Source organism: Rattus norvegicus, chromosome 9 (genome assembly GCF_021556685.1).
Source record: "Rattus norvegicus strain SHRSP/BbbUtx chromosome 9, alternate assembly SHRSP_T2T, whole genome shotgun sequence".
NCBI classification, from domain to species: domain Eukaryota; kingdom Metazoa; phylum Chordata; class Mammalia; order Rodentia; family Muridae; genus Rattus; species Rattus norvegicus.
This window is the reverse complement of record NC_141542.1, coordinates 46,370,520-46,387,500: the sequence shown is the minus strand read 5'-3', so window position 1 is coordinate 46,387,500 and position 16,981 is coordinate 46,370,520. Positions and strand designations below refer to the sequence as shown.

General features: G+C 37.3%; 1 long non-coding RNA gene across 1 annotated transcript in view; it reads left to right on the top strand.

Annotated features, from left to right (window-relative positions):
• Window positions 1–12,965, top strand: part of LOC120094656 (uncharacterized) — a 64,937-nt gene extending 51,972 nt beyond the window's left edge. The window contains exon 3 of the long non-coding RNA XR_015629952.1: window positions 12,590–12,965. This is a non-coding gene — a long non-coding RNA (uncharacterized LOC120094656). The remainder of the gene's footprint in view (window positions 1–12,589) is intronic.
• Window positions 12,966–16,981: the final 4,016 nt, after the last annotated feature.

Here is a 16,981-nt window from a genome sequence, read left to right as displayed (position 1 = left end):
TATTGTAAATAAGGCTGCTATGAACATAGCAGAGCATGTGCTCAATGTTGGAGCATGTTTTGGGTATATGCCCAAGACATGTATATCTGGGTCCTCAGGTGGTACAATGTTCAATTTTCTGAGGAACCTCCAGACTGATTTCCCCACCAACAATGGAGCAGTGTTCCTCTTTGTCCACATCCTTGCTAGCATCTGCTGTCACCTGAGTTTGTGATCTTAGCCATTCTGACTGGTGTGAGGTGGAATCTCAGTGTTGTTTTGATTTGCATTTCCTTTATGACTAAAGATGTTGAACATTTCCTTAGGTGCTTCTCAACGATTCAATATTCCTCATATGTGAATTCTTTTTTTAGCTCTGAACCCCATTTTTAATGGGGTTATTTGTCTCCCTGCAGTCTAACTTCTTGAGTTCTTTGTATATTTTGGATATAAGTCATCTATGAATTGGAGGATTGGTAAAGATCTTTTTCCAATCTATTTGTAGCCATTTTGTCCCAACAAGAGTGTCCTTTGCCTTACAGAAGCTTTGCAGTTTTATGAGATCTCATTTGTTGATTCTTGATCTTAGAGCATAAGCCATTGGTGTTTTGTTCAGGAAATTTTCTCCAGTGTCCATATGTTCGAGATGCTTCCCCACTTTTTCTTCTATTAGTTTGAGTGTATCTGGTTTGATGTAGAGTTCCTTGATCCACTTGGACTTAAGTTTTATACAGGGTGATAAGAATGAATCGGTGTGCATTCTTCTACATGCTGACCTCCAGTTGAACCAGCACCATTTGCTGAAAATGCTATGTTCTTTCCATTGGATGGTTTTGCCTTCTTTGTCAAAAATCAAGAGACCATTGGTCTGTGTGTTCATTTCTGGGTCTTCAATTCTATTACACTGGTCTATCTGCCTGTCTCTGTAATAATACCATACAGTTTTTATCACTATTGCTCTGTAACGTTGCTTGATATCAGGCATAGTGATGCCCCCGGAAGTCCTTTTATTGTTGAGGATAGTTTTAGCTATCCTGGGTTTTTTGTTATTCCAGATGAATTTGCAAATTGTTTTGTCTAACTCTATGAGGAATTCGATTGGAATTTTGATGGTGATTGCATTGAATCTATAGATCGCTTTTGGTAAAATGGCCATTTTTACTATATTAATCCTGCCAATCCATGAGCATGGGAGATCTTTCCATCTTCTGAAATCTTTAATTTCTTTCTTCAGAGACTTGAAATTTTTATCATACAGATCTTTCACTTTTTTGATTAAAGTCACACCGAGGGATTTTATATTATTTGGGATTAATATAATAGGTGTCATTTCCCTCATTTCTTTCTCAGCTTGTTTATCTTTCATGTAGAGGAATGCTACTGACTTGTTTGATCTAATTTTATACCCAGTTACTTAGATGAAGGTGTTCATCAGGTTTAGTATTTCTCTGTGGAACTTTTGGGGTCACTTAAATATACTATCATATCATCTTCAAATAGTGATATTTTGACTTCTTCCTTTCCATTCTATATCCTGTTGACCTCCTTTTGTTGTCTGATTGCTCTGGCTAGGACTTCAAGAACTACATTGAATAAGTATGGAGAGAGTGGGCAGACTTGTCTAGTCTCTGATTTTAGTGGGATGGCTTCAAATTTTTCTCCATTTAGTTTAAAGTTATCTAGTGGTTTGCTGTATATGGCTTTTACTTTGTTTAGGTATGGGTCTTGAGTTCATGTTCTTTCCAAGACTTTTATCATGAAGGGTGTTGGATTTTGTCAAATGCTTTCTCAGCATCTAATGAAATTGTCATTTCGTTTTTATTTTTCAGTTTGTTTATATAGTGGATTATGTTGATGGTTTTCCATATATTAAACCATCCCTGCATACGTGGAATGAAACCTACTTGATTATGATGCATGATTGTTTTGATATGTTCTTGCATTTGTTTTGAAAGAATTTTATTGAGTATCTTTGCAACAATATTCCTAATGGAAATTGGTCTGAAGTTTCTTTCTTTGTTGGGTCTTTGTGTGATTTAGGTGTAAGAGTAATTGTTGCTTCATAGAAGAAATTCGGTAGTGCTCCGTCTGTTTCAATTTTGTGGAATAGTTTGGAGAGTATTGGTATGAGGTCTTCTGTGTCAGATTGATGGAATTCTCCACCAAACCCATCTGGTCCTTGGCTCTTTTTAGTTGGGAGACTTTTAATGACTGCTTCTATTTCTTCAGGAGGTATGGGGTTGTTTACATGATTCACCTGTTCCTGATTTAGCTTTGGTATCTGTTATTTGTCCAGAAAATTGTCCATTTCCTCAAGATTTTCAAGTTTTCTTGATTATAGGCTTTTGTAGTAGAATATGATGATTTTTTGAATTTCCTCTGATTCTGTTGTTATGTGTTCCTTTTCATTTCAGATTTGGTTAATTTGGATACACTCTCTGTGCCTTCTGGTTAGTTTGGTTAAGGGTTCATCTATCTTGTTGATTTTCTTAATGAACCAGGTTTTGGTTCTGTTGATTCTTTGTACAGTCCTTTTTGTTTCTACTTGGTTGATTTCAGCCTTTATTTTGATTATTTCCTGCCTTCCACTCCTCCTATGTGTATTTGCTTCTTTGATTCTAGAGCTTTTAGGTGTGCTGTCAAGCTGCTGATAAATGCTGTCTCCTGTTTCTTTCTGCAGGCACTCAGAACTATGAGTTTTCCTTTTAGTACAGCTTTTATTGTATCCCATAAGTTTGGGTATGTTGGACCTTTAATTTCATTAAATTCTAAGAAGTCTTTAATTTCTTTCTTCATTTCTTCGTTGACCAGGTTATCATTGAGTAGAGCATTGTTCAACTTCCATGTATATGTGCGTGTTCTTTCCTTATTGCTATTGAAGACAAGCCTTATCCCATGGTGATCTGATAAGACGCATGGGATTATTTCTATTTTTCTGTATCTGTTAAGGCCTGTTTTGTGACCAATTATATGGTCAATTTTGGAGAAGGTACCATGAGGTGATGAGAAGATGGTATATCCTTTTGTTTTAGGATGAAGTCCATTTGGTTCATAAGTTCTGTTAGACTGTCTATGTTTCTTTTTAATTTATTTTTCCATGATCTGTCCATTGATGAGAGTGGAGTGTTGAAATCTCCTACTATTATTGCGTGAGGTGCAATGAGTGCTTTGAGCTTTAGTAAGGTTGTTTTATATTTGTAGGCACCCTTGTATTTGGAGCTTAGATATTTAGGATTGAGAGTTCATCTTGGTGGATATTTCCTTTGATGAATATGAAGTGTCCTTCCTTATCTTTTTTGGTGACTTTTGGTTGAAAACTGATTTTATTTGATATTAGAATGGCTACTCCAGCCTGCTTCTTCAGACCATTTGATTGGAAAGTGGTTTTTCAGCCTTTTACTCTGAGGTAGTGTCTGTCTTTGTCTCTGAGGTGCGTTTCCTGTAGTCAGCAAAATGCTGGGACCTCATTACGTATCCAGTTTGTTATTCTGTGTCTTTTTTTTGGAGAGTTGAATTCACTGATGTTGAGAGTTATTAAGTAGTAGTAACTATTGACTCCTGTTATCTTCATATTTGGAGGTGCTTCTCTTCTCTTTGTTTTGTTGCAAAAAGATTAGTTTCTTAGTTGCTTTTCCTAGGGTGTGGCTTGCCCCCTTGTGTTGGCCTTTGCCATTTATTATCCTTTGTAGGGCTGGATTTGTAGAAAGATATTGTGTAAATTTGGTTTTGTCATGCAATATCTTGGTTTCTCCATCTATGTTAATTGAGAGTTTTGTTGGGTACAGTAGTCTGCGCTGGCATTTCTGTTTTCTTAGGGTCTTTATGCCATCTGCCCAGGATCTTCTGGCTTTCATAGTCTCTGGTGGGAAATCTGGTTTAATTCTGATAGGTTCTGATTACTTTATATGCCACTTGACCTTTTTCCCTTACTGTTTTTAATATTCTTTCTTTGTTTTGTGCATTTGATGTTTTGCCTACTATGTGAGGGGAGGCGTTTCTTTTCTGGTCCAATCTGTTTGGAGTTCTGTAGGCTTCTTGTATGCTTATGGGCATATATTTCTTTAGGTTAGGGAAGTTTTCTTCTGTTTTTGTTGAAGGTATTTACTGGCCTTTAAAGTTGGGAGTCTTCACTCTCTTCTATACCTATTATCCTTAGGTTTGATCTTCTAATTGTCTCCTGGATTTCCTGTATGTTTTGGGCTAGGAGCTTTTTGCGTTTTACATTATCTTTGACAGTTGTGTAGATGTTTTCTATGGAATAATATGCTCCTGAGATTCTCTCTTCTATTTCTTGTATTCTGTTGGTGATGCTCACATCTATGACTCCTGATTCTTCCCTAGGTTTTCTATCTCCAGGGTTGTCTCCCTTTGTGCTTCCTTTATTGTTTCTAATTCCATTTTAAGTCCAGTATTGTTTTGTTCATTTCCTTCTCCTGTTTTTGTTTGTTTGTTTGTTTGTTTTTTTCATTAGTTCTTTAATAGAGTTTTGTGTTTCCTCTTTATAGGCTTCTAGTTGTTTACTTGTGTTGGCCTATTTTTCCTTGAGGGAGTAATTTATGACCTTCTTAAAGTCCTCCTTCGACATCATAAAATATGATTTTAAATCTAGATCTTGCTTTTCTGGTGTCTTTGGATATTCATTGTTTGCTTTGGTGGGAGAATTCGCTTCTGATGATTTCAAGTAGTCTGGGTTTCTGTTGATTGGTCTCTTGCACTTGCCTCTCACCATCAGGTTGTCTCTGGTGTTAGCTTATCTTGCTGTTTCTGACAGTGGTTTTCTGTCCTGTAGATCTGTGTGTCAGGACGGCTGTAGTCCTGTTTTCCTGTTTTCTTTCAGATATGGGAACAGAGTGTTCTGCTCTCAGGTGTGTAGTCATTCCTGTCAGCTGGCTTTCACCCTTCTCTGTGGGCAAGAATCAGAAGGGTCCTCCCTCTACTTCTCCTAGGTCCCTGTGCGGAGTGGGCACAAATGGCACAAGGCATTTTCCTCTTGAGTCAGGAATGTGGGCATAGAGTATTCCCAGGAATGTCGCCCCTCTGAAGGTCTAACTCTCCCCCTCACGGGATATGGGTGCAGGGAGCTCTTTGACAGGTTCAGTTCAGATCCGTGCTCAGTCTGAACTCTGGAGCTCCTGCAGTTTAACTGCTCCTATATTCCTGTTTACAGAGGGAATATGCAGTTTTCTCTTGGGCCAGGGATGTGGGCAAATTGGGTAGAAGTGTCAGTCTTTCGTGCCCTGCAGTGTCAGGATTGCCCATACTTCTGGGTGATCAGCTCTCTCTCCCACGGGGTTTGGGCCCATAATTTCTTTATCTGTGCTCTTTAATGTACAGGTTTTCCATTTTCAATAAAAGTTAATTTTAATCAAAATACATTTTATTTCTTCTCTTTCTTCAGTATACCAACAAGGCATTTTTCAGCATAGAAATAATTCAGTTTTTTTTTTCATTTTTTAAAAATCTTTTTTTATGCTCCAGATTTTATTCCCCCTTCCAGAGTACCTTCTGACTGTTCCATACCTCATCTTCCTCTCTCCATCTCCATGAGTATATACACACCACCCCCTGCCCACTCCTTTCTCAGAATATTGGAAATAGATCTACCTGAAAATCCAGCTATACCACTCTTGGGCATATATCCAAAAGATGAACTGCCATGTCACAGGGGCATGTTTTCCACTGTGCTCATAGCAGTGTGTGTGTGTGTGTGTGTGTGTGTGTGTGTGTGTGTGTGTGTGTGCGTGTGTGTGTGTGTTTCATCTGGGAAATGAAAAACAAGTTTTAATTTTCAAGAAGTATAAAAGGCAAATACTTACTTTAAAATTCAACAGTGCCAAATGAGAGAAGGACATGTGTTTAAACACACAGGACACATGATCGTTAGAGTATTTGCCAAGTCCTTTCACTTTTGAATGACTACTATAATCAGTACATCTTTTCAAAAGCATAATCATTTGTTTTAAAAATTGAGTAGAAGAAGTATTAAGTTCTGCTTATTTCAAAGAGAAATGACTAAAAGACTTTACAACTTGCTACAGGAACCCTACAGGCAAAACATTTAAAGTTGACAAACCTTAAAATTGTGACTTTAACTAACCACATGCATAAAATACAATTGATAGAAGTATAATTTTCTCTAAGTATAGAAACACAATGATATAAAAGAAAGCTAAGGGTAAAAGAAAAGTTGTACAAAAAGAATAGTTTTACAGTATCATTTCAGTGAGACTTATTTTACTTTTTGACACAGTAAAAAGTGAATAATAGAAGAGAAATTTTAACATCATTAAGAATATCAACATCTAACAAATATAGGTATATTTGCCGGATTGTGTATTTCTGCAAGGAATGAGAAACCACTCCATTAAAAAGCCATAATTAATTAATTAAAAGAAGGGAATAAAGAAAGTATTTCAGAAAACTAACACGCATGGTCATCTTTCTATAAGTCCTCCCAGATGGAATAAACTCTTGGTTTATTTTTTAATTCTTGAAACAGGGTAACAAATTTAGTAACCACTCAATATGAATTTTTCTCTTATGAAAATATTCTTGTGGAAGAAAATATCAAAGTCTTTTATAAATCAATGTTGTGTTGCATATGCATAATTTGATATTTCCAGGCTCTTTTTCCAAAGTTCCAATGTTTCTTGCCTCGTGGGATGATTGAATTGGAAAGGCCTAGTAGATTGTGCATTTGGCTATATTGAGGCCTTCAGTCCATTCTAATCAAAATAGCTTCTATTATGATTACATGTCCTGATTTCTAAAGATTATATTGGCAGAAGAGATGGGATTGAGAGCAAGGACAAAAGGCAGAATAATTAAAATTAGTGTAATCTATACCCTACTGTGATAATAAGTGATTATGGTGATTTCAAATAAGAATGAAAGGCTAAACTGGAATATTTCTCAGTAAGTCATGTAGTTTCACAATTATAAATGAAAAAACCCAAAATGTCTTTGAGTACAGCCAAGGAGGAATTAAGAGACATTCAACAGAAAACCTACTTGCATCTGTTCGCTCTTGGTTTTCACAATTACATAGAGAACTGACTTTGTTTGAAGTGTATTACATAGTGTAGTCAAATACTTATTAGCCTAAAATGTGTGAAGAGATAATTCACATAAACCTATACTGATTATATCCCCTCAAAAGAATTACACTTTAATTATTATGATAGTTTTGATAGAAAACATTTACTGTTAGGGGAATCCTTGACAATAAAAAGATGAACCTCTGAAATTGTTTACTATAGAGATAGAAAAATTCCTTTCCTTTGAGGACATTTCAACAAAGTACATAGATTCTATTATGGTGCTTCTAAAGAATTACAAGGAATTACTTTCTAGCAGAATGACAACTTTGGTACTATGAGTCACAAAGTATACATTAAAAGGCTTACTATAAAATTTCATTTAAATGTTAAATGATAATATATTAAATTCACACATCTAAGTATGATTTAAAACAGACAGCTGTGTCAAATATAGATAGCTCATTGTGTTTGCCATCTAATTAATAAAGACATGCAATCAAAGTGACAAGTTTTGAGATTCCTCATCTTTCACTATTAAAGATAAAGACAGGAGAGTGATGACCTAATCATTGTTTGTGTTTGATGTATAGCTAACTCTATACTTTTCACTGAAGTTAGAGAAAATGTGTGAAAATCACTGCTAAAATGACATTAAGGGAAACAATTTGTCTATGGTAATGACTAGCTTCCTATATCTCTGATCCAGTGGAGAATTTAGGGTATAAAACTAGATGAAATTTTCTACAGCACTGGCCATCTACTGAAGATTTTGTATTGATACAGATTTCATTCATTGTTTTTTTTTTCAGTATGGCATACCTTCAATTCATTCACTGAACATTTTTACTGATATTTTTCTTCTACAAATTTTTATTGGCAATAGTAAATAGTATAAAACTCCACACTACTAACATAAGAAAAAGTTGTCACCCAGCCCTTCTGGATAACTCCAGATTAAGCCTGCTTTTTGTGAGCATCTGCTAAGCCTCTCAAGGTGCTGTATGTGTAGGGGAATATATTTTTATAACAAATTGACACCAATCACACCTACCTGCCTAGTTTTTTGCAGATTTCTTTTAAGATATTTTGAAGCATTCTTTCTGTCCACATTGTGTCTTGACATTAAATATGTATGACTAGACACAGTATTGTTTCTAAACAAATCAACTAACTGTAACATAATGCTACTTCTTTTGTCAAAGAAAAAGTATTCTCATTGTTTTGACAGGGCAAAGAGCCCCTCCAAATACTTCAGGAAACTACATTGACACATTGTATGAAAAGATATGAAATGGTATACATGATGGTATCATTTAACAGATTCAGTAACTCCTAAACTAACAAACTGCAGTGTCAAAATGTTATTAGTGGAAGTTGTTTTCCCTTTTTGAGAGAGGACCTTGCTATGTAGCCACAGATCCATTGGAATTTGTTTTGTTTACCAGGTTAGTCACGTATTTGCAGTGATCCTTCTACCTCTGAATCCCATGTGCTGGCCTGATTGGTGTGTGCCAGCACCCAGATTGAAGAAGGACTTTATATAACTATGATTTATTAATGATGACTCTACACTATGTTTTCCTTTGAAGTAAGCATGCATGATGTTGTTGGCAGAAGGTGGTATATTTACAAACTAAAAATATCTAAGTCAACTCTTATTCAGACATGTAGACCTACCACTAAAACCAGTCACCATTTTCTAAAAGATCCCAATTTCTTTTATTCTGTTATGTTAATTCATTCTATGCTCTGTAATACTACTTAGATGGTGTGGTGGTTTCAATATGCTTGACCCATAAGGAGTGGTACTGTTAGAAGGTGTTGTTTTGTTGAAGGAAGTGTGTTACTGTGAAGGTGGACTTTAATGCTTCACTCAGTGCAGAAATTAATCTTATCTTGTTTGCTTTCATGGTAAAAACTTTCAGTTCCTCCAGTACTGTGCCTGATACTGCCATGCTCCCACCTTGTTGATAATGGACTGAACCTCTGAATCTGTAAGGTAGACCCAATTAAATGTTGTCCCTTATAAGTGTTGCCTTAGTCATGGTGTTTTTTCACAACATTGGGTGCCTAACTAATACAAATGGTTAGTAACGAGAGCATATTTTTATTGTCCCCCATTCCTTAAGGCATTCCAGATAAATTTATTCAACTGACTTATCCTTGCTTTGAAACTGTTACCTCTGTGGCTACATCTTAAAAAAATTCATAGGCATATTGTACTTTCTTTCAACCTGTACCAAGGGCTTGTCACACAAAGTATATTGGCCACAGTAGTGATTTCATTCCTCACCTTTGCCCTGCTGTAGTCTTGTTTCAATTCTCCATCGTATTAGCCATGTATATGCACGCTGTGGTTCCTTTTACTATTTTATTACTTCTCTGCAACCCCATTTCTTAATTTCAATGTCAATGTTTCTTTTTCACATACACAAGTTTACACACACACACACACACACAAACACACGAACACACACACACGATTAAAGGAAACATGAGATAGAAATAGTCAATGTTTGAATTTCTATTGTAATCTTACTTAGCAATTCATAAAATATTGTTATATGTTATTGTCATATGTATCTATTTGTATGTACTTTGGAATCTTCACTGTATGCATGTAAGGTATGTATTACATATACATACATATTGTTCAAATTTACTATATGCATAGCATATATGGGTTATATAAGTGCCCATGCTGTGCATGAGTTTGAGTAAGATTTAAAGATTCTACCTTTCTCTCTCTCTCTCTCTCTCTCTCTCTCTCTCTCTCTCTCTCTCTCTCTCTTCCTCTCTCTCTCTCTCTCTCTCTCTCTCTCTCTTGTTTGTGTGGTGTTTGTGTTAGTATGTGTGTTTGTGTGTATGTACTTGTGCATTTGTGTCTGTGTGTATCTTTCTGTCTGTCTTTCTCCACCTTTTATTCATTCTTTGTCTTTCTCCTGGCCTTTCTGAGACTTATTCCTCTACTGAGTGCTATTTTAATAAATAAGAACATTCCAACTGTGTCTATCATTAGCAGCTGATGGCTTGAGTCATGAATATCATCAATTCTAAAGCCTTAAGAGGTTCCAAAATTTTCTCAAGGTTCAGATCAAATATATAATATCAAAAAAATGTATCTCATTTATCATGTAAGTCTCTGCATTGGGGTTTGCTTGTGTTATTATATAAATAACTCCTTATTTTATTAAGACAGTGTTTTGTCATGAAGCCTTAGATAGCCTGGTACTTATTGTGTGAATTAGGTTGGCTTCAAATTCACAGCCATCCGCCTGACTGAGTCTCGCAAACATGGGGATTATACACTCCTGTGCCACCATTCCCAGCTAAGGGCATTTATTTTCCTATGTGTATGCCCTGTAGTGTTTTGTGTCATTGTAATTTGTGTCAACTGCCTGAAAGTTCGTCTCATAGATATGCATTTATAAAAGTGCTATTTAATTTGAACAATTCAAAAACAAAAGTTAGGATTCACATCCGGGGATTGAAAGTGCATTCACCCAATAAGCACACACACCACACCACCGTGTATTCTGAGCACCACTTTGAGTCATCCTGTGTTTGCAGGCACTAATGACTGCTCTTCCGTGGTCATTTCCTGCTTAGACTTCACTAATCAAACCACAGTTATCTTTCTGGAAGAATGTGATGTTAGCCATGACCTTAGCTGCTTCCTGTAATCCTTTTCTTGCTGTCCTCAATACTTATGTCAGGGATTTCTAGGGCAGCTTCATCTAACAAGTTCCTCAACCAAGTTCTTGTGGTTAAGCAATGGGAAAACAACAGATTCATAACCAAGCAAACAAACGTAATATTGCATGATGTTATTCTGTTACCATGTATTCAAGTGGTTTTTTTCTCAGTAGTAATATTTCAAATCACTTTCAGTGTTTTAAATTGTTTGTAAAGTGTTGTAATACATATATAGTATATATGTAATATATATGTCTATATAAAAATTGTTCTATTAAAAATCTAGTTACTCTTTTTAGGAATTTCCTACCATTCTCTAATATAGAGGAAACTAAAGAGTGTAAAATTATTGGCTAAATTAAATCTTGGAAATATATTTGCAAATACACCAGATTCATTTTTAAAGCAATCTTATATTTCAGTTCCATGCTAGATTATGAGTAAATGGTATTTTACTAATAATTGTGTTTTAAATAATTTTAAATACTTTCACGCATGTATATAATATATTCCAAAAGTATACAACCCAATACCCTCACTTATCTCCCTGCTAATTTTTTTCTTCCCAACTCCCTTTCTAGAGGTGTATCTCTCTGATTTTGTGAACTACTGATTTTATTTAGGGCTGCTTGCAAGAGCATGGGTGGGTTTATTTCTTGGAACATCAGCAGTGGTCACATCACAGAAGATAATGACTCAACCTCAATGTGAAATAATTAACAATTAAGAAATCCGTAGCAAGAGATGTGATCCTCTGAGGCCCTCATGTAGTATTATTTCTTTGGTAATTTAATGTGCTATAAGAAAATATTCTAACTTGTGACTATAAACAAAACATACTAAGGTGGGTTACTCATATGCTAAAATTTCTATTTAGTTGTTCATGCTATCTCATACTTTTTAATCAGCACAAGAGTCTGAGGCAGGACAGTATACATAAGGTTGAGGTATAAAAACAGCTTTTTTTTTTAAATTAATCATTCCATTCATTTACATCTCAAATGATATTCCACTTCCCAGTTATCCCTCCACAAACTCCCTCCCACATACACCCTCTCCCCATTTCTCTTTGCCTCTGTGAGGGTGTTCCCCTACCCACATACAGTCTCCTGCCCCACCACTCCAGCATCACCCTATTCTGGGACATCAAACCTCCACAGGACCAAGACTCTCCCCTCCCACTACTGTCAGGCACGGCCGTCCTCTGTTTCGCACGTGTCTGGAGTCATGGATCTTTCCCTGTACACTCCTTCATTGGTAACCTAGTCTCTGGGAGCACTTGGTTATCCAGTGAGCTATGTTCTTCTTCCTATGGGGCTGCAATCCCCCTTGGCTCCTCCTGTACTTCTGCCAGCTCCCACACCGGGGTCCCTGAGCTCAGTCTGATAGTTGACCCAGCACCACATCTGCATTGGTCAGTTGCTAGCTGATCCTCCCAAGGACAGCCACAGCAGGTTCCTGTCAGCAAGTGACTCTTGGCAACAGCAACAGTGTTGGGGATTGGTGTCTGCAGAGAAGACCAAGTTTGGTGGTTCCCAAATGGCCTTTCGTTCAGTATCTGCTCTACTTTTTGTCCCCATCTCTTTCCTTTGGTCAGGAACATTTCTGTGTTAAAAACTCTGAGTTGGGTGGGTAGTCCACTCCATAGTGAGTTTCATATATCAGATATCCTGCATATCAGATTATGATCCAGAACAGCAAAATTACAGTTACAAAGCAGCAGCAAAAAATAATGTTATAGTTGGGGGTCACCATCACATGAAGAACTGAATTTTAGGGTCACAACATTAGGAAGGATAACTGCCACGACTGTGGATAATGATACCACACTGAAGATTCGTGGTCTGTAAAAGTTCTACCTGCTCTTTTTGCAGATACACTTTGATGGACACTGCTGTCCTAGGTGCTGAAAATGGTTCTGACTCCAAGGTACCTAAGATGACTGTGAAAATGATCATGATCTGCAGGCACGGCATACAGGAGAGCATCCAGAATTTCCAGTTACATCTTCTGTGACAAGTCACAGAGCAATGTGTTCCAGATGGAACGTCCTCTGTCAAGCTGAAAGAGACTCCCCTGATGCTGATAATAAGCATCGATGTGCCAACCTGGTATCCTCTGTTGTATTTTCACCCAGATAAACTTAGCCTCCCCTGGCGTATATGATAACAAATCACCTAGCGACCTTTTTAATCTCCCCTTAATCCGGTCAGATATTATTCCAACATACACAACTACAATTACACAGTATTTGTGCATGTGTGTATGTGTTCAATCTTGTCAAGCATGTTTTCTGAATATATCCTGAAGCTATAATTTACTCTTTTTTTTTTATTCCTTTGAAAACTGTTTATTTTTTTTTCAGTACATGAGGTTTTTTTCTTTTTTTTTATTTTATTTTATTTTATTTTATTTTATTTTTTTTATTATCTTGAGTATTTCTTATATACATTTCAAGTGTTATTCCCTTTCCCGATTTCCGGACAGACATCACCCTCCCCCCTCCCCTTCCTTGTGGGTGTTCCCCTCCCAAACCTCCCCCCATTGCCACCCTCCCCGCATAGTCTAGTTCACTGGGGGTTCAGTCTTAGCAGGACCCAGGGCTTCCCCTTCCACTGGTGCTCTTACTAGGATATTCATTGCTACCTATGGGGACAGAGTCCAGGGTCAGTCCATGTATAGTCTTTAGGTAGTGGCTTAGTCCCTGGAAGCTCTGGTTGCTTGACATTGTTGTACTTTTGGGGTCTCGAGCACCTTCAAGCTCTTCCAGTTCTTTCTCTGATTCCTTCAACGGGGGACCTATTCTCAGTTCAGTGGTTTGCTGCTGGCATTCGCCTCTGTATTTGCTGTATTCTGGCTGTGTCTCTCAGTAGCGATCTACATCCGGCTCCTGTCGGTCTGCACTTCTTTGCTTCATCCATCTTGTCTAATTGGGTGGCTGTATATGTATGGGCCACCTGTGGGGCAGGCTCTGAATGGGTGTTCCTTCAGTCTCTGTTTTAATCTTTGCCTCTCCCTTCCCTGCCAAGGGTATTCTTTTTCCTCATTTAAAGAAGGAGTGAAGCATTCACATTTTGATCATCCGTCTTGAGTTTCCTTTGTTCTAGGGATCTAGGGTAATTCAAGCATTTGGGCTAATAGCCACCTATCAATGAGTGCATACCATGTATGTCTTTCTGTGAGTGGGTTAGCTCACTCAGGATGATATTTTCCAGTTCCAACCATTTGCCTACGAATTTCATAAACTCGTTGTTTTTGATAGCTGAGTAATATTCCATTGTGTAGATGTACCACATTTTCTGTATCCATTCCTCTGTTGAAGGGCATCTGGGTTCTTTCCAGTTTCTGGCTATTATAAATAAGGCTGCGATGAACATAGTGGAGCACGTGTCTCTTTTATATGTTGAGGCATCTTTTGGGTATATGCCCAAGAGAGGTATGGCTGGATCCTCAGGCAGTTCAATGTCCAATTTTCTGAGGAACCTCCAGACTGATTTCCAGAATGGTTTTACCAGTCTGCAATCCCACCAACAATGGAGGAGTGTTCCTCTTTCTCCACATCCTCGCCAGCATTTGTTGTCACCTGAGTTTTTGATCTTAGCCATTCTCACTGGTGAGGGTGAAACCTCAGGGTTGTTTTGATTTGCATTTCCCTTATGACTAAAGATGTTGAACATTTCTTTAGGTGTTTCTCAGCCATTCGGCATTCCTCAGCTGTGAATTCTTTGTTCAGCTCAGAACCCCATTTTTTAATAGGGTTATTTGTTTCCCTGCGGTCTAACTTCTTGAGTTCTTTGTATATTTTGGATATAAGGCCTCTATCTGTTATAGGATTGGTAAAGATCTTTTCCCAATCTGTTGGTTGTCGTTTTGTCCTAACCACAGTGTCCTTTGCCTTACAGAAGCTTTGCAGTTTTATGAGATCCCATTTGTCGATTCTTGATCTTAGAGCATAAGCCATTGGTGTTTTGTTCAAGAAATTTTTTCCAGTGCCCATGTGTTCCAGATGCTTCCCTAGTTTTTCTTCTATTAGTTTGAGTGTGTCTGGTTTGATGTGGAGATCCTTGATCCACTTGGACTTAAGCTTTGTACAGGGTGATAAGCATGGATCGATCTGCATTCTTCTACATGTTGCCCTCCAGTTGAACCAGCACCATTTGCTGAAAATGCTATCTTTTTTCCATTGGATGGTTTTGGCTCCTTTGTCAAAAATCAAGTGACCATAGGTGTGTGGGTTCATTTCTGGGTCTTCAATTCTATTCCATTGGTCTATCTGTCTGTCTCTGTACCAATACCATGCAGTTTTTATCACTATTGCTCTGTAATACTGCTTGAGTTCAGGGATAGTGATTCCCCCTGAAGTCCTCTTATTGTTGAGGATAGCTTTAGCTATCCTGGGTTTTTTGTTATTCCAGATGAATTTGCAAATTGTTCTGTCTAACTCTTTGAAGAATTGGATTGGTATTTTGATGGGGATTGCATTGAATCTGTAGATTGCTTTTGGTAAAATGGCCATTTTTACTATATTAATCCTGCCAATCCATGAGCATGGGAGATCTTTCCATCTTCTGAGGTCTTCTTCAATTTCTTTCCTCAGTGTCTTGAAGTTCTTATTGTACAGATCTTTTACTTACTTGGTTAAAGTCACACCGAGGTACTTTATATTATTTGGGTCTATTATGAAGGGTGTCGTTTCCCTAATTTCTTTCTCGGCTTGTTTCTCTTTTGTATAGAGGAAGGCAACTGATTTATTTGAGTTAATTTTATACCCAGCCACTTTGCTGAAGTTGTTTATCAGCTTTAGTAGTTCTCTGGTGGAACTTTTGGGATCACTTAAATATACTATCATGTCGCCTGCAAATAGTGATATTTTGACCTCTTCTTTTCCGATCTGTATCCCCTTGATCTCCTTTTGTTGTCTGATTGCTCTGGCTAGAACTTCAAGAACTATATTGAATAAGTAGGGAGAGAGTGGGCAGCCTTGTCTAGTCCCTGATTTTAGTGGGATTGCTTCAAGTTTCTCTCCATTTAGTTTAATGTTAGCAACTGGTTTGCTGTATATGGCTTTTACTATGTTTAGGTATGGGCCTTGAATACCTATTCTTTCCAGGACTTTTATCATGAAGGGGTGTTGAATTTTGTCAAATGCTTTCTCAGCATCTAATGAAATGATCATGTGGTTCTGTTCTTTCAGTTTGTTTATATGATGGATCACGTTGATGGTTTTCCGTATATTAAACCATCCCTGCATGCCTGGGATGAAGCCTACTTGATCATGGTGGATGATTGTTTTGATGTGCTCTTGGATTCGGTTTGCCAGAACTTTATTGAGTATTTTTGCGTCGATATTCATAAGGGAAATTAGCCTGAAGTTCTCTTTCTTTGTTGGGTCTATGTGTGGTTTAGGTATAAGAGTAATTGTGGCTTCATAGAAGGAATTCGGTAGGGCTCCATCTGTTTCAATTTTGTGGAATAGTTTGGATAATATTGGTATAAGGTCTTCTATGAAGGTTTGATAGAATTCTGCACTAAACCCGTCTGGACCTGGGCTCTTTTTGGTTGGGAGACCTTTAATTACTGCTTCTATTTCCTTAGGAGTTATGGGGTTGTTTAACTGGTTTATCTGTTCCTGATTTAACTTCGATACCTGGTATCTGTCTAGGAAATTGTCCATTTCCTGAAGATTTTCAAATTTTGTTGAATATAGGTTTTTATAGTAAGATCTGATGATTTTTTGAATTTCCTCTGAATCTGTAGTTATGTCTTCCTTTTCATTTCTGATTTTGTTAATTTGGACGCACTCTCTGTGTCCTCTCGTTAGTCTGGCTAAGGGTTTATCTATCTTGTTGATTTTCTCAAAGAACCAACTTTTGGTTCTGTTGATTCTTTCTATGGTCCTTTTTGTTTCTACTTGGTTGATTTCAGCTCTGAGTTTGATTTTTTCCTGCCTTCTACTCCTCCTGGGTGTATTTGCTTCTTTTTGTTCTAGAGCTTTTAGGTGTGCTGTCAAGCTGCTGACATATGCTCTTTCCTGTTTCTTTCTGCAGGCACTCAGCGCTATGAGTTTTCCTCTTAGCACAGCTTTCATTGTGTCCCATAAGTTTGGGTATGTTGTACCTTCATTTTCATTAAATTCTAAAAAGTTTTTAATTTCTTTCTTTATTTCTTCCTTGACCAGGTTATCATTGAGTAGAGCATTGTTCAATTTCCACGTATATGTGGGCATTCTTCCCTTATTGTTATTGAAGACCAGTTTTAGGCCGTGG